Source organism: Equus asinus, chromosome 2, assembly GCF_041296235.1.
Source record: "Equus asinus isolate D_3611 breed Donkey chromosome 2, EquAss-T2T_v2, whole genome shotgun sequence".
NCBI classification, from domain to species: domain Eukaryota; kingdom Metazoa; phylum Chordata; class Mammalia; order Perissodactyla; family Equidae; genus Equus; species Equus asinus.
In genome coordinates this window covers 55,111,388-55,136,595 of record NC_091791.1, presented here as the reverse complement: position 1 = coordinate 55,136,595, position 25,208 = coordinate 55,111,388, and positions in this window count along the sequence as shown.

Genomic DNA, 25,208 nt, shown 5'->3' with positions numbered 1-25,208 from the left:
ATAAAAACTTGGGCAAATCCCTTAAGCTTTCCGTACTGTTTCCTCACCTAAATTATTCTTAAATTATCTTAATACTCTAAAGATATAATATTTTATTTTGGAATATCATTTTTCAGAGTTGCAGTGTACAATATAAACATATTATGGAGAAAAGTTCCATTTACTCCTCATATTATTGGTCACAATGTTTTTGGCTTGTATGTGCCATTATTCCTTATTTATTTATTTCTTAAAATAGAGGACACTATGGATTACCAACTTATATTTTAGAAATATGAAAGTAACAATAAAAAGCAAAATCTATAACATCACTATCACTTTATAAGTGAAAAGATATCTTAACACCAAATTCTTGGAAGAGCCTGAATTTAAAGATATGGAACAAAATTATATTGAATAAATACATTCATTGCAGTATTTTTCCATTTGTCAGCAGCCAACTTCATAAGAGACCAATGCTAAGCTAGTTATTCCAATCTTTTACTTTAGTCTAATTTAATTTAGCAAATAATTAACTATGATGCTTTATATTTTAAATTCCTTATTTACTTTGGACCCTATTGAATGCTTCAGATATAACAGAACTAATTGTAATCCCAGCATGGTGTCTCTTCCTCTTCCTTCCTCCTCTTCTCTCCTTCTCCTCCTTTTTCTCCTTCTTCTTTCCCTCTCCTCCTCCTCTTTCATTTCCTTCTTCTTCTACCTCTCTCTTTCTTTCTCCCCTAAGAGAAACCACTGAGTTTTAGTTAAGCACGTGACCCATGGCTGCTAATCCTCCTCATTTTTACTAAAGGCATCATGACTATGTTGGGAAAATGATATCCTGGGGAAAGACACACCTGTGATTTGCAGCTTACTTCCTTAAAAATGAAGCCTCTTTCCTTAGACATCCTCTTTTCCTATCCCAAGAGCAGAAATGTGTATATGGCAGTGTCCCAGCTTCAACCATTGGGTTAAGGACAATTCCTAAAGAAACAGCATAGTAACCAAATAAAAGAAGCACAGATCCTTGAATGCAGAGCTGGGATTTTGCTTCCAAGGACATGTGATTGCACAAGTTGAGTGTACAGGAAGCTATTCACAGTCAGACATTTAACGATCTGCTTGAGCAAGCTGCTTAACTGGAGATTTCTGGTTATCTCTTCCTATAGGGAAATACTAGTCTTTTCCAACTGAGTAATGAGAAAATATACATGGGAACAACCTAGAAATCAAAATGACTTTTGAACTTGACAAAAGAATGTGACCTCTAATACCTCTCCCTAGGAGAGGTGCATAATTTGTGGGGCCCTGTGCAACGTGAAAATGCAGGATGTCTTGTTCAAAAAAAAACAATTAAGAATTTCAAGATGGTGATAGTAGAACATTAAACCAAGAGCTGGGTCCTTGTAATCATGGGGCCCTGGGCAACTGCACAGCTCACTCATCCATGAAACGGGCACTATCTCCTCATCCTTTACGTATAAATTGTGGAATTCGTTAGTCAGGAGATTGAGTTTCTAATGCAGTCACTTAAAGAATCCTGACCTTCTTCTCAGTTGTCAATCACAATGTGCTCTTGAGCCCAAAAGAGTGTGAAGGGACTTAGGGCTGGTCTGCGTCCTGACCCAGGTTTGTATAATTCATTGAAGTGAAAGTAACAGGAGAATCTCTTCTATGTGCAGAAAAGCAAATCATAAAGACAGAACCAAGAAGGGCTTAGGTCTCACATTCACAATGACTTCTTTCCCTTTCTGACCAAGCAAAGCAGTTCTCAGGACAGATATGAGTGACAGGATAGACAGCAGCAGCTATCTTCTCAATACTCTCCCCCATACAATTTTTTTTTTTTTCTGTTTTGTGTGCTACACAGTGTGTACGCTAGGGAGAGAAGTATCTCTCTTCTCGATTTACAAATTTTTGTTCATTTACCACATTGGGCTCACCAAGCATTGGTAGTAAATTTTTTCCTTGACAAGTGGGGGACACATGAGAAATTCCTGGTCAGCACCGAGAGTACTGGAGTTAAAGTGTTGGTGCAGACAGAGAATGCTACACATTCACTCCTGTCTTCTCTCAAATTCTCAGTCAGCTGAGTAATTTGAATAAGAATCAACAGGAATCAAAATATCAGTCATTTTGAATATTACTCGTAGAGCTGCATTGAAAAACTTGGTTTGGACTGAAGACCAAAATCAATTTTAATACTATTTTTTCCCAAAATTAACCTTTGGACTTGCAAGTAGGAAGATTTGGTCCTTCATAGCAGACATCAAACCAGCCACATGGAAGATCTTATATCAGACTCTGTGTCCCAAAAAGAGTCAAAGAAACGAAGAGATTTGTGATTTTAACAAAGAGAAATGTGAGCAGAGGAATGGCTGACTGAAACCGTGTCCCTCTTATTGGAACAAGCCAATGAACAACGAATGGAAAAGCAGAGGCTTCGTTCCGTTAGAAAGGCTGACGTTACAAATTTATGGGACAGTAGGAATCTGGGGAGAAAGAAAAGATGACTGCTGAGTACAGAATTGCTGTGTCATTCAGCTCCAGCAGCTTGGCCAGGCATGTGTGTCCCCTGGAGACAGAAGCTTTTGCTTTCCTTTCTTTTCCTTTCCTGTCCCTTCAGCTCTGTCATTGTGGCCTGAAAGTAGCAGCTGTAGACAGTATGTAAACAAATGAAGCACTGTATAAAGGATTGCAGGCCAGAGTTTGCTCATTCTTATTCTATTAAATGATTCAATTTAATCAACATTATCTTAGGATTTATGATGCACTCAATTGTGGATTTTCTTCACATTCAGTCAGCTTATTTTTTTTAATCACGAAATGCAAATTATTAAATAATAAAACTGTCATAAATTTTGAAGAATTATTTTGAAAAATATTTGACATCTGGGTATTTTTTTTTTTAAGAATTACCAAAAACAAAAAGAGGGTAAACAAAACAATCAAAATCCAGATTTTCATCATGCTAGGCCTTTTGGCTTAGAAACCATTTAGAAAATGACTTTAGTCAGAGAAAGAGTTGGTGTAATGAATTAGTACATTAACACTAAGAGCTGTGGGTTCGTGACTAAACTGTTATTTCTCTTGCCATTTGAAAAACTTGCTTAGGGCTTCATCTTTGAAGCAAATGAAAAAAGGATTTAACTCCATGGCTTCCACTGACATTAATGGAATCCATTCATCTACCTTGCCACACTCTGCTTGGAAATTCACACTTTAAGGCTTACATTTACAACTCTAAGTATACGCTGTGAGCTTGCCTTAGGGGGAAAAAAAAGCAGACATCAACTGAATTTACTAACTCTTTGATTATTATTAAAATAATTCCTGTGAAAATTTGAAGTATTAGTTTCTTATTCATAGCATACGTTTCCTGGACGTAGTTTCTCTTATTCAGACTTTATTCCTTAAGTCAAATGAGGCAAACCTTGAGTCAAATTTTCTTTTGGTTCTAATCCCCACATGTGTCTTCAAGAAGAAACGTTACTTTTTCTGCTTAAAGAATTTCAAGTGTAGATTATTCAAAGTACTTCAGATTTTGGATAAATAAATTTCTTTCATGTGTTAATTACCACAAATTTGTGTCAGGAATATTTTGAAACATAAATATTTTAAATATAGAACTACGTCTTTCCATCAAATTTCTGAATCTATGTCAAATTAGCAACATTAGCACAATTCCAAATTAAATAGGTATTATAGGTAGAGACCTTTTAAGAGAATAAACAAAAATCTATACTTCTGACATAATACATTGGATACCATTGTATTACCATTTTTCCTCCCTAAGAATATTAACTTGGGAAAAAGTAGCCACAGTGGATTGTTACGATTGGTCAGATATTAATCCCCTTTCATCTGAAAGTATTATACCAAGGAATACGCCTTGTCTTTTGTAGTGCCTCTTAAGGAGGTAGTATACCTCTTTACTCAGTCGATGTTAGGCTTAGTCAAGTAATTTACTTTGGCCAATACTCCATGAGCACGTGCAACATCCAAGAAGAAGCATTAAGGGCTACTGTGTTCCTATCATCTGCCTTGTATTTTCTTATTCTAAAAGATCAGCTTGTACAGTATCAAGGCTGCTCAATTTCCAAATCAGTTCTGCCACCAATCCATAGAATCTGACACACATATGGGTGAGAGAGAAACTTTGCTATTTAGTAAGACACTGAAAATGTGAGATTATTTATTACTGAAGCATGACACAAAAAAGACTTAATGGTCTGTTGTTGTTTTCATAGGTAAGATATTGCAATCATCTAAACCACTGAAACTATATAAACTAAAGAAGAAAAGTCAAGTTATGAATAGAATTAGTAATAATTGCCACTAATTGACTACTCATATTTGTTCATCCTAGGGCTTTCCTGGGATCGGAGAGGACTGCCATATTGCTAAACACTCAGTGTTCCCTGTGCTCACTGAAAACTCATATACATGTATATTTTTACTAGTATTTTATGGGGTACCTATCATAGAAAATGTGTCTCACTTGGCTTTAAAATAATGCCTTAGATTGGTAGCTATCCTGATTTACAGCTGTCCCTCCAGAAAGGAAACGTACTTTGTAACAACATTAAAAATGTCAACATTTATCATAAAAGAAACAAATTCTCTAGAAAGATTGTTTTGATTCTCATGTTGTATTTATATTTACAAAAACAATCGTTACAAACTCTCAATTTTCTAACGCGGTAGGCCTTAGATAATCCACCTTTTCTATCCTGTTTATAGACAAAGAAATGAGAGTTAGATAAATGACTTGCTAAAGATTGAGTGAGCCAGGGCCACACATAGGATCTTAGTGCCATGCCAGACTCAAGTCTCTGAATCACTTTTCAACGTGTCCATGTGCAATTCTTTATTGCCGTTAGTAATTGTTTCCAACTTTTTTTAAGTTTTTAAAATCTTATTTACTCTTGTGTTTATTTTATATGTGAACACTTAGCATGAGATTTACCCTCATAACAGATTTTTCAGTGTCTAATATAGTCATTTTATCTACAGGCAAAATGTTGTACAACAGATCTCACTCGTGTAACAAATTTTATTCCCATTGGTTAGCAACTTTCCATTCCCTCTGTCCCCAGTCCCTGGAAACCAGCATTTTATTGTTTGCTTCTATGAGTTTTACTATTTGAGACACCTCATATAAGTGGAAGCATGCAATATTTGTCCTTTTGTGACTAGCTTATTTTACTTAGAATAATGTCCCTAAGGTTTGTTCATGTTGTCTTACAGTTGACCAATGTCAAGGAGCTTTTCCCCTGTTTTCTTCCAGGAGCTTTATGGTTTCAAATCATAAGTTTAAGTCTTTAATCCATTTTGAGTTGATTTTTGTGTATAGTGTACAATATGGGTTCAATTTCATTCTCTTGCGTGTGAATATACAATTTTCTCAATATCATTTATTGAAGAGACTATCTTTTCCCCATTTTGTATTCTTGTCAAAAATTAGTTGTTCAGGGGCCGGCTCCGTGACTGAGTGGTTAAGTTCGCCCACTCCGCTGCAGCGGCCCAGGGTTCGGATCCTGGGCGCGGACATGGCACCGCTTGTCAGGCCGCTTTGAGGCAGCGTCCCACATCCCACAACTAGAAGGACCTCAAACTAAGATATACAACTGTGTACGGGGAGGGTTTGGGGAGATAAAGCAGAAAAAAAAAAAAGTTGTTCATATAAGTATGCGTTTGTTTCTGGGCTGTCTATTCTGTTCCTTTGGTTTATAAGTTTGTTTTTATAACACTATCATACTGTTTGGATTACTATATCTTCGTGAAATAATTTGAAATCAGGAAGTGTGATGCCTCCAGCTGTCTTCTTTCTCAGGATTGCTTTGGCTTTTCTGGGTCTTTTGAGGTTCCGTACGAATTTTATGATTGTTCTTCCTATTTCTGTGAAAAATGTCATTGGAATTTTGATAGAGAGTGCACTGAATCTGTGGATCACTTTGAGTAGTAGGGGCATTTTAACAATATTAATTCTTGCAGTCCATGATCTCCGGATATCTTTTCATTCATTTGTGTCTTCTTCAATTTCTTTTGCCGAAGTTTTATAGTTTTTGGTGTACAGATCTTTCACTTCCTTGGGTAAATTTATTGCTAAATAGTTTATTCTTTTTGATGCTTTTGTAAATGGGATTGGTTTATTAATTTAGTTTTAGATAGAGAAAAGAATTTTATTGGCTACAAGGGGAATGAGAGCAATATCCTAGAATATGAAGTGATCAAGAAGAAAGGCTTGAGGGGCAGGGAATAGACAGGAAAAGAATGATAAAAAGGGAGATGGGAGGGCACTAAGGCAAACCTCATTTATTTTAACACTTCACTTAGAGGTGATCTTGCTAATAATCATAGCAACCATTTATGGAGATGTTGCTGTGTGTCAGGTACCGTTACAGTGACTGTACATATCTCTATTAACCCATCTAACTAGGATGTCAGGTAGGCTATTATTACCACACTATTACTAATGGCAAAAATGAGAATGAGAAATTTAAATAAATTTAATAAATGTTAAATATACACTTAATATATTTTTATACACTTTTATGTTTATACACAATAAATTTTAGAAAAAGTATCAAAATTGAATTTGTCAAAGACTCCATAGGTCTTAACAGTGAGGTTACTGGGCTAACTTCTTTCCTCATAAATGTCTGGGAGCAAAGTCCTTCAAATAATACTCTGGAAGCATATTCAAGCCATAAACCCACTAGATTGTTTTCTCTGCCTCTCTGTCTCTCTGTGTCTCATTTCCTATTTTACTTAATTTAGGGTGAATCGTCAACACATTTCCACTCAAATAAACACATTTATTTCCTTTTTAAAATTTCAGTAATTCAATTTCTTGACTCTGTCAAGAAGGGAAGCAGAAAGAGTGGAGCTTAATAAGTGAATTACAGCTATGCGCTTCTTTTCATCCGTGGCTGATTTAGAAGTATCTACTTTTTTCTTACAAACTTTAATTGAATAACGGCATAAAGATTCTTTTAGATGAAGGATACTTTTAAGTGAGTTGGTGTGGGAAAGCTCTATGAGTAACACAAGTTCATATATATTAACACAGCCTGTCTTCATGTGGCAGGAAACCATCATAAATGCATGCAGGCAGTTTGACACACAGACCACAGGTATTGCTTACCGAAAAGTGTGAATAACTCTACTATTCATAAGCACTGTCTGAGACATACATCTCCATGACATTTTCTTGAGCAAAGAAAAGTCCCGTAGAGACATGAGCTTTCATAAACCCATTAAAATCATATCTTGCAAGCTGCTCCCTCCATTTTCCAAAATACTTGTTTAGTATTCCTGGAGGCTCATGGTATATTTTCATCTGACTTCTAGGTGTCTTAAATAATTTTTGATATTTTCAAATGCAAGGATCAGGCTTCAATTTTTATTTTGCAATTTAGAAGTGAACTTTATGACTTTATTGTCTTTGAAGAACTTATTTCTTTGTCCGAATGGCTCCAGAATAATAACTATGCATTATCTCGCACACTAGCTGGATGCAGTCTGATTATATCCCTGAGGTTGGCATATGTTCACCTCAGTCGACGTTGCTGCCTTTTGAACAAATGTCTCTGATTAGTATAGATAGACACACTAATCACAGATCACATGTTGAAGGTGAGGAGAACGTGAATTTTCTCACAATGGACTTACAACATGTTACATTATCTCTTATTGTTCTCCTCTCAAATTTTACTGACTCATTGAATGGCATTTTTACCAGAAGAAAATTTAAGTTGGCAAACTTTAAGTTTGGTAATACAAGTGGGACACAGTTTCACTCAGACTATGTTACAGAGCATGGCACATTTTAAGATCGATATGTTCCTTCAAAAAAATTCCACCTTCCATTATGGTTTAAAATGCACAATTGGATCAAAACTTAATTTTAGTATTAGTTTTCCATACTCATGAACAGGAAAAATTTTCTACAATAAAACCAGAGATATAAAATAGACTGCTAATCTGTGTGTTAAAGCCTAGAAATGCATATTCAGTGTCTAAGGGCTTCTAATTTACTCTTTTCTTAGAAAATTACTAAAATCAGTAAGCAAAAATGTGTCACCAACTGAAATGTTCACCTAAAGGGTAGCAGACAAAAGGTTGTACATCTGTTTTATGGCTCTGTAATTTAAAAAAATATACATAAACTTTGACAAATTACTATATTAGATATGACATGGGCCATTGAAAATTAGGTATAGTTTATTACCCTCAGGTTAAGCATGATTGTGATTCTATGCAATGATGGTAGAGTAAAGTATGGTCATGCACCTCATGAGGGCATTTCGGTCAACAGTGAACCTCATATCTAGCAGTGGTGCGATAAGATTAGTACCATACAGCCTAGGTGCATATTAAGCTATACCTTCTAGCTTTGTGTAAGTACTCTCTAGCATGTTCACACAATGAGGAAATCACCTAACCACACATTTTTCAGAACGTATCCCTATTGTTAAGCAACACAGGTCTGTATGTCTAATATCAACATCTGAATGTGTATGTTGTACTGTATTTTTAATAGCTTTATTGAAGTATAATTTATCTACCATAACTTTTTTCCATTTTAAAAGTATAGTTGACAAACTTAGATTTGATACCGTTTGGGGAACATTTTCTGTTGGCTATTTTTTTTCCTGTGTAAGTAGCATATTTTCCTATTTCTTTGCATATCTCACAATTTTGTTTTTAAAAATGAGACATTTTTGATAATATCCTTTCACAACTCTAGTATCAGATCACTTCTCCCCAAAATTTGTTCTTAGATAAATCTTCCCCTAATATTTATCTTTGTTGTTGTATTTTTCTTGTTGCTTCTATTTGTTTAGCCACTCTTCTGATTGAATTCCGTAGAATTTGTATTCTCTATAGTATGCAGCCACTGAGTTCTCTGCTAGCTTTTTATTTTTTTTAATATTTGTGACTTTTATTCTTAAGCCTGGCTGTCTAGGGTACACATGGGTCACTATAATTTAGTGGTCAGCTTTTCATTGGTCAAAAAAATTTCCTTAAAAGCCTTGCCTTCCATCTTTTCCCAAGACTTCTGTGTGGGAAGGCACACCTTTGAGCTTTGGATAGTTTATAAGACAAACTTAGCTTTTGCTTCCTGTTGGGCATGGTCTCAAAGTCAGCCAGAGGGGAATGACTATGGCCTTTTCCTATCCCGGTTCTATCCTGGAAATGTATACAACCCTCCAGGTATCTGTAGCCTTCTAGATTTCCAGGGATGTGTTGAAGCTTTTTAAAGTCCCTTGTGATTGTCTCATTAGTTAGCATCTTGTGTTCATGTTTTTAGCGGCGTGCTGGACTCTTGTCTACCACCACTGAAATCACAGTCTAGACAGTTGTGATGTTGCAGGGTGATTGCTCCAGTTTTTAGTAATACCCTAAGGATAGGGCTTGTTCCCTCACCTACTGAGGTGAGCTCTGAGTCATGTCAAATCGCCATGCACATTGGAAATGGAGGTCAGTGGAAATATTCACTGTTATTACGGAGTGGGTCTTATAATCGCGCTCCAAAAGAGGTTAGTACTTTCCATTGCCTGGGAGACTACTGGTTTTTCAGAGCTACTGCACCATGGAGATGGGGTGGGAGGGGAACTCAAAGGGCATGGGAATAGCCCCAAGTTAAAATGCCACTACCAAGGCTCTTACAGAGGTCCAGTAGTTTTCCTGAATAGGTGACTTTTTAGTTCATCCTATTTCATTGATTCATTTCCGGAGTTCTAAAATAGTTAATTTTAGTTGTTTGCCTGTATTTCTGGAAGAACAGTTAACTCAGGTCCTTACCTTACCATTCTGAAGCTCAATCTCTTCTGTTACTGTAGTTTTTAATGATTCTGCTCACTATTTCTAGGAAATAAGTGATTAGCCATGATTTGGAGGGAAAGAAATGTACTTCTAAGCTTTGTTTTTTGTTTTACTCACAATCTGTGGTAAAAAAACAAAGAAAGCAAAGCAAAGAAAAAATGCCATTTAAACCTACGAAAGAAAGACTTCAAATTTCATTGTAGAACTGATAGTTGTTTATGAAACAAAACCTCAATGCTATAAAAGTTAAATTATGAGACATTAGGAATATTTTATTTTTAAAAGTCTCCATTTGAAATATATGGAATATTTTACCTCTGGTTGGTTCTTATATGCCAAGAAGGCTAAACTCTCTTGTTATACAATAAGATTGCAAAGGCAGACCTTGATAACAAGAAGTGCTCATTCTAATACCAAACAATGCAAGACAACAAAAAAGAAATAGATACGTGAGAAAGGGTCCTTTGAATTTGGAAAATGTGAAATAAATACATCTGCCTAGAAATATAATACAGCCTATACTTGCCCACATTTAAGTTTAATGTGGGAAGTTCTCTGTGAATTATAATTGAAAACTAATATCACCTTGATATTATGTACGTGTTAATATATTATTATGCTTATGTAGACAAGTATATTTAAGCCTAAGAGTAACAAATTATGTATAGTTCTCTTCCAGCATTATGGTTCAATCATCAACATTTTTTTCTCTATTTATAACGTATTGAGGTAAAGAACATTTCTATATGTCTATAGAAATAACAGTTCTTGACAAATTTTATTTTCTCAACCAGTGGCAGATAGATAACCAAATTATGTGGACACCTTCAAACTACTCATTCACGATTCTGATTGAGCATAAAACTTTATTTTGGTTAACATTTTTCGAGGGCAAAATTCCATAATTACATTACCAAATGGCCCAGTTTAAACATTATTTGGTCACAAACGTATACCCGATGTAGGGTCAAATTTCCTCACACTTTCTTTGGTTCTCTCTTCCTACAAAGTCACCTACCATTTTGCCTCTATTGTGTCCCCATGTTTCCAAAATAATTGCATCTACGTACTAATGCTAAAGACCATGGGTGTCTTATTTATCAATGAATCGTAGTACATATGATACAACACACATTGAACAATGATTTTCAATTATAATGGATATGACTATTTTATATTTACTTTCCAGATGATGTTAGACACTTCCATCTACATAATGTAATTTAATTATCATCAGAACCCTATAGAGCCTATAGAGTTGTTTCAATTTTTTTCTAGTTTTATTGAGACATAATTGACATACAACATTGTGTAAGTTTAAAGTGTACAAGATGTTGATTTGATACATTTATATATTGCAAAATAATTTCCACCATAGCATTGGTTAACACCTCTATCCTGTCACACAATTACCATTTATTTTTTGTGGTGAGAACATTTAAGATCTACTCTTTTAACAACATTCAAGTATATAGTACAGCATTATTAGCAGTAATCACCATGCTGCACATCAGAGCCCAAGAATTTGTTAACTTTATAACTGGAAGTTTGAACCCTTTGACCAATATGTCCCCATTTCCCCCACCGTCTAGCCTCTGATAACCACCACTCTACTGTCTGTTTCTCTGAGTTTGGTATTTTTAGATTCTACATATAAGTGCTATCATACACTGTTTGTCTTTCTCTGTCTGACTTATTTCGCTTGGCATAAGATCCTTAAATTTATCCAAATTGTTGCGAACAGCAGGATTTCCTTCCTTCTTATGGCCGAATAGTATTCTTTATCCATTCATCTTGACAGATACTTACTTTGTTTCCATGTCTTGGCTATTGTGAATAATACTTCAATGAACACGGGGGTGCAGACATCTCTATGAGGTACTAATTCCAATTCCTTTGGATATATACCCAGAAGCAGGATTGCTGGATCATGTGATAATACTATATTTGATTTTTGAGGAAGATCCATACTGTTTTCCCCAGTGCTACATCGATTTGCATTCCCACCAACAGTGCACAAGGGTTCCCTTTTTAACACATCCTCCTCAACCTTGTTATCTCTTGTCTTCTTGATGATAACCATTCTAACAGGTGTGAGGTGATGTCTCACTGTGATTTTGATTTGCATTTCCCTTATGATTAGTGATGTTGAGCCCCTTTTTATACACCTGTTGGCCATTTATATGTCTTCTTTGGAAAACTGTCTGCTCTGTTCCTTTGCCCATTTTTTAATTGGGTTGTTTGCTTTTATGTTGAGTTGTATTAATTCTTCATATATTTTGGACATTAACTGTTATCAGATATACGATTTGCAAATATTTTCTCCCATTCAGTAGGTTGCTTTTTATTCTGTTGATTGTTTCTTTTGCCATGCAGAAACTTTTTAGTTTGATGTAGTCCCACTTATTTATTTTTACTTTTGTTGCTTGTGCTTTGTTGTCATATGCAGGAAATCTTGCCAAGACCAATTTCAAAGGATTTTCACCTTGTTTTCTTCTAGGAGTTTTATGGTTTCAGGTCTTATGTTTGAATCTTCAATCCATTTTGAGTTAATTTTTGTGAGTGGTGAGTAGTTTCATTCTTCTGCATGTGATTATCCAATGTTGTCAACTTCTTTCTCCATTGTGCATTCTTGGCTCCCTTGTCAAATATTAGTTGACCATATACGAGAGGGTCTATTTATGCACTATCTATTCTCTTCCATTGGTCTATGAGTCTATTTTTATGCCAGTACCATACTGTTTTGATTACTATAGCTTTGCAGTATAGTTTGAAATCAGGAAGTGTGATGCCTCTGGCTTTGTTCTTCTTTCTGAGGATTGCTTTGGCTATTCAGGGTCTTCTGTGGAGCCATTAAAATTTATGACTTTTTTTTATTTCTGTGAAAAATGCCAGTGGAATTTTGATAGAGATTGCACTGAATCTGTAGATTACTTTGGGTAATATGAACTTTTTAACAATACTAATTCTTCTGATCAATGAAGATGAGATAACTTTCCATTTGTTTGTGTCTTCTTCAATATCTTTCATCAAAGTCTTGTAGTTTCAGATCTTTCACCTCCTTGGTTAAATTTATTCTTAAGTATTTTATTGTTTTTGATGATATGGTGAATGGGATTGTATTCTTTATTTTATTTCAGATGTTTTGTTGGTGGTGTATAGAAAAGTAACTGTTCTATATGTTGATTTTTTATCCAACAACTTTACTAAATTCATTGGTTAGTTCTAGCAGTTTTTTGGTGGAGTCTAGGATTTTCCATATATAAGATCATAGTATTTGCAAACAAAGATTATTTTACCTCTTTCCTATTTTTATGACTTTTATTTCTTTTTCTGACCTATTGCTCTGGTTAGGACTACCTGTACCATATTGAATAAGAGTGGTGAGCGTAGGCACTGTTGTTTTCTTCCTGGTCTTAGGAAAAAATCTTTCAGTTTTTAACCACTGGGTATGACGTTGGCTGTGGGTTTGTCTTATATGATCTTTACTGTGTTACGATACGTTCTTTCTATACCCAATTTGTTGAGGGTTTTTATCATGAAAGGATGTTGTGTTTTGTCAAATGCTTTTTCTGTATCTATCAAGATGATCTTGTGATTTTTGGTTTTCATTCTATTAATATAGTATATCACATTTATTGGTTTGTGTATGTTGAACTATCCGTGCATCCCAGGGATAAATCCCACTTGATCATGGTGAATGATCCTTTTGATGTGCTGTTTAATTCTGTTTGCTAATTTTCTTTTGAGAATCTTTGCATCTATATTTATCAGGGATATTGGTCCATAGTTTCCTTTCCTTTAATTCTCTCACTCTTTTAATTTTTAAGTTCTTCTTTAATTCTCTTTAAATTTTTGGTATAATTCACCGGTGAAACCATCTGGTCCATGGCTTTTCTTTGTTGGGAGGTTTTTGATTACTGCTGAATTCCCTCAGCTTTTGATTATTAGAGAAAGCCTTTATTTTGCCTTCAGTTCTGAAGGACAGCTTTGCTGGGTACAGTATTGTTAGTTGGCAGTTTTTTCCTTTAGCACTTTGAATATACCATCTTACTCTCTCCTGGCCTGCAAAGTCTCTGCTGAGAAATCTGCTGATATTGTTATGGATGTTCCCTTGTATGAGATAATTTTTTTCTTGCACTTTTAAAATTCTCTCTTTGTCTTTGTTTTTAGATGTTTTTATTATGTGTCTTGGAGAATAATGTTTTGGGTTGAAATTCTTAGGTAACCTATACATGAACTTTGATGTCCAAATGTCTTCCTAAGTTTGGGAAGTTCTCAGCCATTATTTGATCAAATGAGCTTTCTCCTCTGCCTCTCTTCTCCTTCTGGGACTCCAGCGACATGTACATGATTTCTTTTGATGGTGTCTCATAATTCCCATAGGCTTTCTTCACTCTTATTCATTCTTTTTTCTTTTTGCACTTTGATTAGGTAATTTCCATTGATCTCTCTTCTAACCCACTGATTGCTTTTTCTGTTTGATTGAGTCTGCTGTTGAAGCTCTCTATTGAATTCTTCAGTTCAGTCATTGTATTCTTCAGCTCCAAACTTTCTATTTTGTTTTGTTTTGTTTTGTTAATTTTTTCTATCTCTTTGCTGAACTTCTCATTTGGTCCTGTATTATTTTCTTGATGTCCTTAAATTGTTTACCTGTGTTCTCTTGTAGTTCTCTGAGTACATGTGGAATAATCATTTTGGATTCTCTGTCAGGCAATTCCTGGATCTCCATTTCTTTGGGGCCAGTTGCTGGAAGTTTACTATATTCCTTTAGTGGAGACATGTTTCTCTGATTTTTCATGATCTCTGTGATCTTGATTAGGTGTCTGCATATTTGAAGAAGAAGTCACCTCTTCCACACTTTATGAGCTGACTTTTGTAAGTGAAGGCTTTCACCTGTGGTTTGGGCACACAGGATTGTGCTGTGATCCTAGGTCTAGTGGCATAGAGTGCCAAGTGGTGGGGCACATGGCAGCACCAAGTCTGGAGGGGTGTGACATCTTCAGCTCAGGCCACTGGGGCCCACAATATTGACAACTTGGTGGTCCTTGGCAAGCACTGCTGGGCAGCTGTAGTGGCTGCGAGGTCTGTTGGGGTCCTAAGTGGCACCTGCAAATCTGGTAGCTAGGGACTAGGGAAAGTAGTGGTAGTAGCTGCAGCTGATGGTGTGCACACATTTGACTATGGGAGTGAGTTGCAAGTGCCTGTGTAGTGTTAGAGGCCAGTTGTAGACACACTCATAGTGATGGGAGCCAGGCCAGGTAGCAAGAGCTGGGGCCAACTTTGGGCTCACTGGCAGCTGCAGAGGCCCTGGCGGTCAGCATCCTCTCCTATAGCTGTATACTCTTCCCCTTGGAGTGTACACTGCAGTGGAGGCTGGTTTCAGGGAATCAGGTTGGGGTTGTGCAGGTGGACAGCTGGTGGACCTGGCTCCGCAGTGGTGGAGTTTGGCAGGGGACCTAGGCTGATATCTTGAACTTGCAGAAGCTGGAGCTGACTGTGAGCTTGGCTCTCAGGCTCCAGGGGGTGGGGAGAGACTGAGGTGGCTGGCATTAGTGAATGCAAATGCCTGTGGGTGAAAGCTCGTGAGATCTGCAGGAGTCTCTGGCGGCTGTGCAGGCTGCTGGCTTTGTCAGTAGAGAAATCTGCTGAGTTTGTCTGCGGAGCAGGCAAATCTGTAGAACTGTTATAACTCCTGCTGCCTATCTGCTAATAATAGCCTCTGATTTCCTTCTTTGTTCTTAACTGGCTCAATATGTCTCAGCTTTGCCTTGTGTGGGTAGGGTGAAAACAAAGTGGGACCTTTAGCAGTGCCCTGTGAGGCTGGAGAAACTGGCAGCTCACTCCACTGGTTTTCCTTTCCCGGTGAGAGAAATTCTTTCTATCTGGGAAATTTCTTCTTGGTGCTGAACAATGCCAGCTTGGGAAATGAGATGATGCAGGCAAAATGAAATTGCCTTCCTAGTCTTCTTGTGCAATTATTGTCAGTTTTTTTGTTTCATAGTGTTGCTAAAATGTCCTAAGTGGACTCTCAAGGTCTCCTGGAATTGTTTTTGTCTGTGGATAGCTGTCTAATCATTGACCTTTGTAGGGGGATAGGGAAGTGGATTCTCCTATGTCATCATTTTTTCCGAGATCCTGGTTTAACTTTTCTCGAAATAAAATAAAATCACTTACTTAGGGTCACACAGTAAGTTACAGAGTAATGAAATATGAGAGGATTCATGTAGAAAAGTTGATATCTAGAGCACTAAAATAAAGAAAATTAGCCATACATATGTATGAATTTTTGTATTTATGTATCTATTTAGGTACATAACTGACATTTAGACATCTGAAATAGAAACATTATAGCGAGATTTTGTCAGATTTGTTCACTGCTGTGTTGTTCCCAGAGCTCAGAACAGGACTTGAATCTTCATTGCTATTCCACAAATACTAGCTGACTAAACAAAAAGCAGGAATAAGACCAGAATTCCTGAAATTGATCACTTCCATTTTTTTCTGGTATTTAACATGAAATCTTTTTATTTTTTCAAATTGCCAACACAGAACTATTTTGGAAAATATACTAAATATATTCTTAAGTATTTACATCTTGAAATCTGATTATTTTCAATATCTCAACATGTTTTCTTAAATTTGTGTAACAGTCAGTGTTTGATGATTTCATCTGCCCAGCATTCAGATGCCATTCGCATTTGGGTTTCCACAATTGTTGGTAGTATTTGTGGGAATGATAGTAATTCACTTACCAGGATGCATATTACTGTGAGTGCAGGGGTATAACCAATCTCCACCAATCAGATACTCCCACAAGGACTATGAACTTTTGTAGGCTGGCAAAGATGATTGATACATTCACTGAAGCAGTAGGAATGTCCCGTACCAATGATGCTTTGCAGCAACAGCAGCATCCCAGATAGACTCTTCCTCCTAAAGTTGTTGTTGAGTTTCCTAGCTTTGGCACTTTAGGGGCACCTCAGTGTGGCCAGTATTCCAAGTTTACTCCTATCACTGAAAGTTTGGTCTCTGAACTTGGTGCCAATCCAAATAATGAAAACAGAGTTTTGGATGAAAAGGAAAAACCCAGCTTTTATTTTCTTTGCCAGACAAAGGGACCACATAGCAGGCTATAGCCTTAAGAACTGCTGGCTCCCTATTAAGAAGTGGGTAAAAGGTTTTAAAGCTTGCTGTTTGTAAGGAGGGGGAGCCTGTGACCTTGTGTTTCCGCTTTCCCACCACCCTGTGTTTTGCCTTGTGAGGCTGCTTTCAGAGAGGGATGGTGGTGAGATAAAGGAATCTACAGGTAGTTATCCTTGTCAATCAGTCTCCATGGTGGATGGTGGATCCTGGTGCCGGGAAGTCAAGGAATTAGGGTCTGGGAAGCTTCAGCTTCTTGATATTCTCTGGACATCAGTTTCCCCGCAATAAACTTCAAGGACCTGTGATTAGCCACATCTTTAGTAGGAGCCCAGCATGAGCCCACCTGGGCTTTAACAATGTAAAACTTCTATTTGGTTGTAAAGCTCAGGGAGTCAAAGGTCAAAGAAACAGATATTCATGTATAAGTATAAATCAAGAAGCAAGGAAAAGTCTTGAGTGCTTTTGGTTTTAACCCCATATATGCTCGGTTCAATGTTCAATGATATCGGGGCTGGTATTAATCAAAAGCCTGTAACACTCCAGCCTCTCTTTAACTCTGTTTATAATGTATTCATGTTCTGCCTAAGTTTGCAAATGTCTTTTTCTGTTATTTAATCCAATAATGCTTTCTGATATGTGGAAACAAATTATGGAATAGATGTTATGTAATGGGAGAGAAAAAGAAACTATTTTTAGTCATATTGTTATTTCTGACAAGAAGTTTTACCACCATATTGATTAATCACCCTGATTAATGTTAATAAAAATTTGTAAGCTCTAGATAAAACAAAAAGCAGATAATCTGCCTAAAGAAAAAATCCAGAAAAACCTTAGGCAACATTTTATTCATTCCTGTGAGTGTTGCTATATGGGTAGGGTAACTATATTATTTATTGTCCAAATTATGACAGTTTTGAGAGAGAAAGCAGGCTTCACCAGACATGATATTGGGCAAACAGTTATAAACCAGGATATATGGCCAATTTAATTACAGGTGACACATCTATTCTCCTTCCCAGGTTCCTACTAACAGATAAAATATACACTATGTCTTCCTGAGAGTACTTGTCCTTACTAACTCTCCTTACTCAGTAACTCCACAAGGAAGAAGGACTCAGCTTATCCATAAGGTTTGGAAAACAAATGACCTTGTTGAGCTAGTCCCTTCTGATGTCTGTTTTTCTAGATACTTTGCTGGGACACAGAGATGCTTTCCTCTGTTACATGAACATAAATTAGGTCCACTCTCTGTCTTCTAGTACCAGGAGAAAGAACAGGGCAAAGTAGGCCTCCCACGCTCTGTGCAAACATTTAGGAGAGTTCAGCTTTGCAGAGGGACCCTAAGGAAGTCCCTGAGTTCTAGAAATCTTTAAAGTGATGACAGACCCAGGCAGTGTTCTCCTGCTTGTGTTTACCAGGAAGAGTGATGATATTTTGATCTGTCTTTGAATCTTGTGCCTATTTTTCAAGGGGGTCAGAATGTGAATGTCAATTCAGAGAGATCTCCATAATTGCCTTAAGGAATTTTGTTGGCAAAACTAATATTTACCTATCTCCAGTGCAAAATTCAATGATATTTACATTAGCGAAAATATAACAGGGTAAAAAAAATGTAAAGCTATAACCTAATCATGAAATGCTCTCCAATGATATGACCACACTTAAAACAAACACTTTTTTCATGAGATATAAATAAAAAGGCAAATAATCCTATTTTAAAAATAGCTGAAGGATTTGAATACTCATTTTTCTAAAGAAGATATACAAATGGCAAATGATCATATAAAAAGATATTCAACATTATTAGTCATTAAGGAAATGTAAATCTACAACTTCTTTATTTTGAAATAGTTTCGACTTACTGAAAAGTTGAAGAATAATACAGAATTCCCATATATACTTCACTAAGCTCTTCAGTATTAATATATTAGATACCCATTATATATATAATTATCAAAACTTGGAAATTAAGTTTGATGGGATCCTATTAACTAATCTATGGATGTTATGTGAGTTTTAGCAGTTATTACCACTAAATTTACCAGTTATTACCATTTTACCAGTTATTCCACTAATGTTATACTTTTGGTCCTAGATCCAAATCAGGGTCTTCCACAGCATTTTGTCTTCATGACTTCTTAGTCTGCTCAATCCGTTATAGTTTCTTGGTCTTGCTTTGTCTTTCATGACCTTGACACTTTTTTGAAGAGAACTGGACAATTATTTTGTAGAACATCCCTCAATTTGAGTTTGATGTTGTATCATGATTAAGTTGATACATTTTTATTTTATTTATTTTTTTTGAGGAAGACCGGCCCTGAGCTAACATCCATGCCCATCTTCCTCTACTTTATATGTGGGACGCCTACCACATCATGGATTTTGCCAAGTGGTGCCATGTCCGCACCCGGGATCCGAACTGGCGAACCCTGGGCCTTGGAAGCGAACATGCGCACTTAACCGCTGTACCACCAGGCCGGCCCCTGAATTTTTAGACAGACTATCAAAGAAGAAAAACATAGTGTTTTTTTCAGTGCACTGTTTCAAAGAGATACGTAGTGATGCTGGGTCCTATGACAAGATGTTAACTTTGATCTCATGGTTTAGGTGGTGTCTGCCAGGATTCTCCACTATAAAGTTACTATTTTATTTAATCATTATTTTATGGGGAGATACTTTAAAGACTACTTATTCTGTTTTCATCCTATCTTACCTCATGAATCATAGGTTTCATCTATGATTTTTTGCCTGGAAAATTATTACTATGGCGATTGTCTAATGGGGCTTTCTATTCCATCAATCATTCTACATTTATGATTTGGAAGTATACTGTAAGGAATAATTGTTTTTACCTACCATTTATTTATTTATTCTTATATCTATACATTTATGTATGTATTCAATTATGTATATCAGCAGGGCCATATATGTGTTTACATATATAAACATTTGTTTAGTCATACATATATATTCACAAGTATTCTATTTCTGGATTTTTCTCAGTCATCTTTTGGGTGGATGAAATTCATCCTTTAGTGGATACTTTGAGTTGAGTGTGGGGATACAGAATTCTCTACATATTTTGAAACCTGATTTTTTCCCAATAGCCTTGATATTTGAAGGACAATTTGCTTGTACATAAAATATTTAGTTCAGACTTTATTTCATGTTTAAAGAAAAGCACTGCCCAATTGCTGCCTTCTGGTGCTCATAATTTTCCATTAGTCTTTTGCCATTTTAAGTTATTTTTCTTTTGCTCTTTTAAGTTATTTGATTTTTTTTGGCCTGGAAATATTATAAATTGTATTTTTTTAATCTAATAATTTTACTAGGATATGTCTCTGAGTAGTTTGTCTTGGGTTTATTTTTCCAAGCATCGCGTAGACCTTTCAAATATGTATATTTAAATATTTCATTAGTTCTGGAAAGTTTTCTTGAATTAAATTTTGTAAGTATTCGTATTTTCCTGTTGTTTCTTGTCTTCAGGGTCTCCAATAAAACAAATATATCTTCTTTGACTGTTTTCCATTTTCATTACTTTCTTTCTGATCCTTTTTTACTTCTTTATCTCATTTTTATTGTTTTGATCATTTTATACCTTTCTTCAATATTTCTTATTAAATTTTCACTTCAGTCTATTCTTTTTTAGGCAGCTTGCAATTTGTTCTTCATTTCTGAGATAATTCTGTCACTTTTCCCATTCTTTCCTGTATTTAATCAATGCTATTTTCATTTTTTCTATATTTTGTCCATTTTTTTCTTAGTATTTTAATTTCTGATTTCAAGGGTTTTTTTATATTTACATATTTCTTTTAGTAAATTTATTTCTCTTTGGAATGTTTCTTGTAGTTTTCTCCTGCTTTATGGTTATTTTTTCTAGAGGGATTTTTGTTTAGTTGATATATGTTGAATTTTGTTTTTTGATCAATCTATTACTCGTTTCCTGATAATTTTTGTCCAGTGTGGGGGGGGGGGGTTCTTTCAAAATTTCTAAGCCATGATTCTCTCCTCTGTAAATACAACCAAATCAAAGTATGTTAGTGGGGTTTTTTGTTTCTTAGTTTTTATAGCGGATGAAGAAGTTGTATCTCTCAAATTTTTAGTTCTCTTTTTCTTCTTTCAGGATGATAAATTTTTTGATTTTGTTTCCTTTTTGACTTAATCACTCAATTGCCAAGGGTGCTTCTAATTCCACTGTTCCATTTTTTTCTTCTCCATAAACTACAAAGTTTCATTCAAATTGCATATGCTGTTAATTATCTTCCCTGTTATCTATCCTCTTGTCTTCTCTGACACTTTTATTTTTGGTAATTTTAATGTGTGTGTGAGGAAGAGTGGCCCTGAACTAACATCCGTTGCCAATCTTCCTCTTTTGCTTGAGGGAGATTGTTGCTGAGCTAATATCTGTGGCAATCTTCCTCTGTTTCATGTGATGCCTCCACAACGTGGCTTGATGAGCAAGTTCTAGGTCCACACTGGGCCACCGAAGCAGAACATGTGAACTTAACCACTAACCCACTGGGCCAGTCCCATTTTTTAATATTTTTTTTAAGTAGGGTGAATTAGTCTTTCTGACAATGGCCAAACATTGGCCCCATTGCTTAATCCCTTCACCTGCATTCCTTGCATTTTTCTCAGTTTGCTTCTGTTTGCCTCAAAGACTGGCATAGTGTGGGAGCTTTAGAGATCACATGCCATAACGTGTCATTTTTTTCTATTTTTACTTTCGGGTAATTTGGTGTTTATGCATTTTTTGTCTCAAAGTTAGGCTTTTCCTATAGTGTTATATTTTTCTCTCCTAGTTGTTCTCTATTCTTTGGAGAAAATAATTAGAAGCAGGGACCTAGGCACTCATCCTTGTCTTCAGCTATCTGGAAGTCTTTACATGATAACAGTTCATATTTCAATGTTTTAAACATTCAAACTTTATTAACGGAAAGGACCTAATAAACTTAAGATGTTTAAGAAGATTATTTGAAAAGAGGATAAAACCACACCTGTGGAGCAAGACAAGTCAGTACTATTTCTAGAATTGTTGTATAGCTTCAATTTTGCATTAATGTTAGAATGTATCAAACATTTTCCAAATACAACAAGAAAAATATGAAACTTTAAAATACTAATGAAAGGTCTTTCTCTTTGAGGCTATGTAACAGAAATGGCTGGAGAAAACTCTATCAAGTCTAATGTCTTATTAAGAAGCAACTACAATAGACCAGCTCTATTAGATTTCCCCCAAACTGAACATTCAACATTTAATTTCCTTACCACTAAATCTCTCACTAATAAATTAACTACAAATTGCAAATTGTATGAGCTAAAACTGAGTGAAACAGCTATCTCAATTCTGGAAAAGAAAGAGGCCACAAAATAGTAATGGTAATTTAGAAATGCCATTAGCCGTTTGCCTACTCAAAAGATCTCAGTTCCAATGGGAAGAATGACATTCTACTCTTTAAGGTGCCCATTACATTATTCTAATAGGGAACATTTAACCCCATCCCAAGTCTGTGGCATTTGATATGATTTGAAAAGTAAACACCAGGGAAAGAGGAAGGGAAAAATGGAAATGAGATACTCAATAGAGACAGAGATTGATGGATAATTTACTCTGAAAAGTTCCAATCTCTTCTTTATCACTGTAACTTATGGCTATACACACTCTGTCGCTCTCTTTGTAAAAGTATAGGAATTCCTTTCAAATATCTAGACAAATCGAGTAATATTTACTGAGGCTCCTCATTATGCGAGGCATATAGAAGCGAGACACAAAGATGAATAACAATTACTTACCACCCATCTTCTTGCAGAAGGAATTTAAGTGGTATGGCCATGTTCCTGTCTTCAAGAGTCTACCTGGTATGGACATAGACTTGTAAACAAGGCAGAATGGGAAAAGAACAGTGAAGGAGGTAAGTAAGTTATGGAAACCAATGGAGTGATAGAGTAATATAAGGTAGTGAGATGACCTTTACACAGGACGTTTACGTGAGATGGACACTTAAAAATGAGTAAGTTTTTAAAGAGAAGAAATCTGTGTAAAGTAATACTGGAGAGAAGCAATAGCATAAGCAAATTCTCAGAAGGAGGAAATTACTGAATAGTGACTAGTTTGAAATGGCTAAACTATAGAACACCTTCATTAAGTTGGAAAAACATTTTGATGTGCGATTATGGAGGCTTGGTTGTCAGACTTAGGCATTTGGATTATGATTTAGGCAATAAATACGGTGTTAGGTTTTATTAGAATTTTGTTTGGATGGTTTTTTTTTATCCTTTATGAATATTCATTTGTTAAATGTTTCAACTAATGCATGGTATCTCATGTGTAAATAAACAAAAAGTAATCCAACTCTCAAAAATAAAGAAATAAATCAAATCAATAAAGGGGAATAATCTTTTCAGCAATATGGTGGACAAATTATCTGAGAAAAAGTCCTCCTACAAGAACGCACCTGCAATGTTGTAAGCAAAGAAGGAAAACAATTATAATATTTGGTTGTGCTGAGGGGAAAGTAAATAAAAAACACATCTTCACAGACAAGAAATAACAAGAGAGCACAGATCTAGAGAGGTACACAAGCACTGAAGCTGGCATCTACCCATCTCTGTTAGCCCTGAACTTGGTTTTTGACAGGCATACCTGTGGGATGAGTACAAAGTTTAACTCGAGTACAGTGAAAGTTTGGATCAGAGACACTGGCATCCAGGGCCCTAAAAGAGGACACTTAATATGTGAAGTAGGGTAGATCCTATTTGTGTAGGGGGATGATGGGGATGCTTGTTTTTCTCAGCCTTGGCTCTTGGTAGAAGATGAAAACACACACACAAACACACATTAAAATTAAGATTCTAGGGGCCGGCCCCGTGGCCGAGTGGTTAAGTTCGTGCACTCTGCTGCAGGCGGCCCAGTGTTTCGTTGGTTCGAATCCTGGGCGCGGACATGGCACTGCTCGTCGAGCCACGCTGAGGTGGCATTCCACATGCCACAACTAGAAGGACCCACAACTAAGAACATACAACTATGTACAGGGGGGCTTTGGGGAGAAAAAGGAAAAAATAAAATCTTCAAAAAAAAAAATTAAGATTCTAGAAAGACAAGAAGTACAACCTTGCCCTTACATAGATTTGAGGCTAGAATTTACAATAACTCTTGATCCTAAAAACACAAAATAGTTGGTAGTTCCAGACAGGTAAGGCCCCTTGGCAGAAGGAAAGGTAAACCATCTCTGGAAGGTGACAACACAGCACAAACTTCAACTTGTTCCATGAGAGACGTGAGCTCAAAAAAACCACAAGACAAATTCCATCATGAGCAAAGCCAAGCAGAAACAACAAACCACAAAGCAAGACTCTTAAATATCTAATAATGGAACTATCACATGTAGAATATATAATCAGTATATTTTGATAAATAAAAAGAGAGTATTTATGTCACTAAATTGCAAGGGACTACAAAAATTGGCCAGAAAATTTGAAAAAGGAATATTTAAAACATTTAGAAACTAGGAATGCAATAATTGGCATTAAAAATGGATTGAAATGGACCTAGATGTCTCAAGTTCTTGATACATTCTGAGTACCCAAGGAGATATAGGAGCCTCTATCTAAAACATTGCTATGTCAGAACAGAAGCATAACAAAACGGAAAAAAAATTCTGAAACCTTGTGACTTCCATTTATTTCGAGATTTTGAAACTACATTTTTTATTGTTTTAAAATATACATGTGTACATAAATTGACTATTTTAGCCATTTTTAAGTATACTTTTCAATATATTTCACATATTCAGTATATTCACATTGTTGTCTAATCACCACCCCTACGTCGCCAGAAGTTTTCCATTTTCTCAAAACAAAACTATACACCCATTAATCAATAACTCCCCATTCTCTTCTCCCCCCAGCTCCAGACAATCACTATCATATCTTATGTCTCTATGAATTTTACTACTCTATCTACCTCATATAAGTGGAATCATACAATACTTGTCCTTTCGTGACTGGTTTATTTCACTTAGCACAATCTCTTTGAGGTTCATCCATGTTGTAGCATGTCAGTATTTTATTACTTCTCAAGGCTGAATAATATTCCATTTATGCATATACCACATTTTGCTTATCTGTCCAACCATCAGTGTACATTTGGGTTGCTTCCAACTTTGGCTACAGTGAATAATGCTACTATGAACAGTGGTGTACAAATATTTGTTTGAGTCTCTGCTTTCAGTTGTTTTGGCATTATC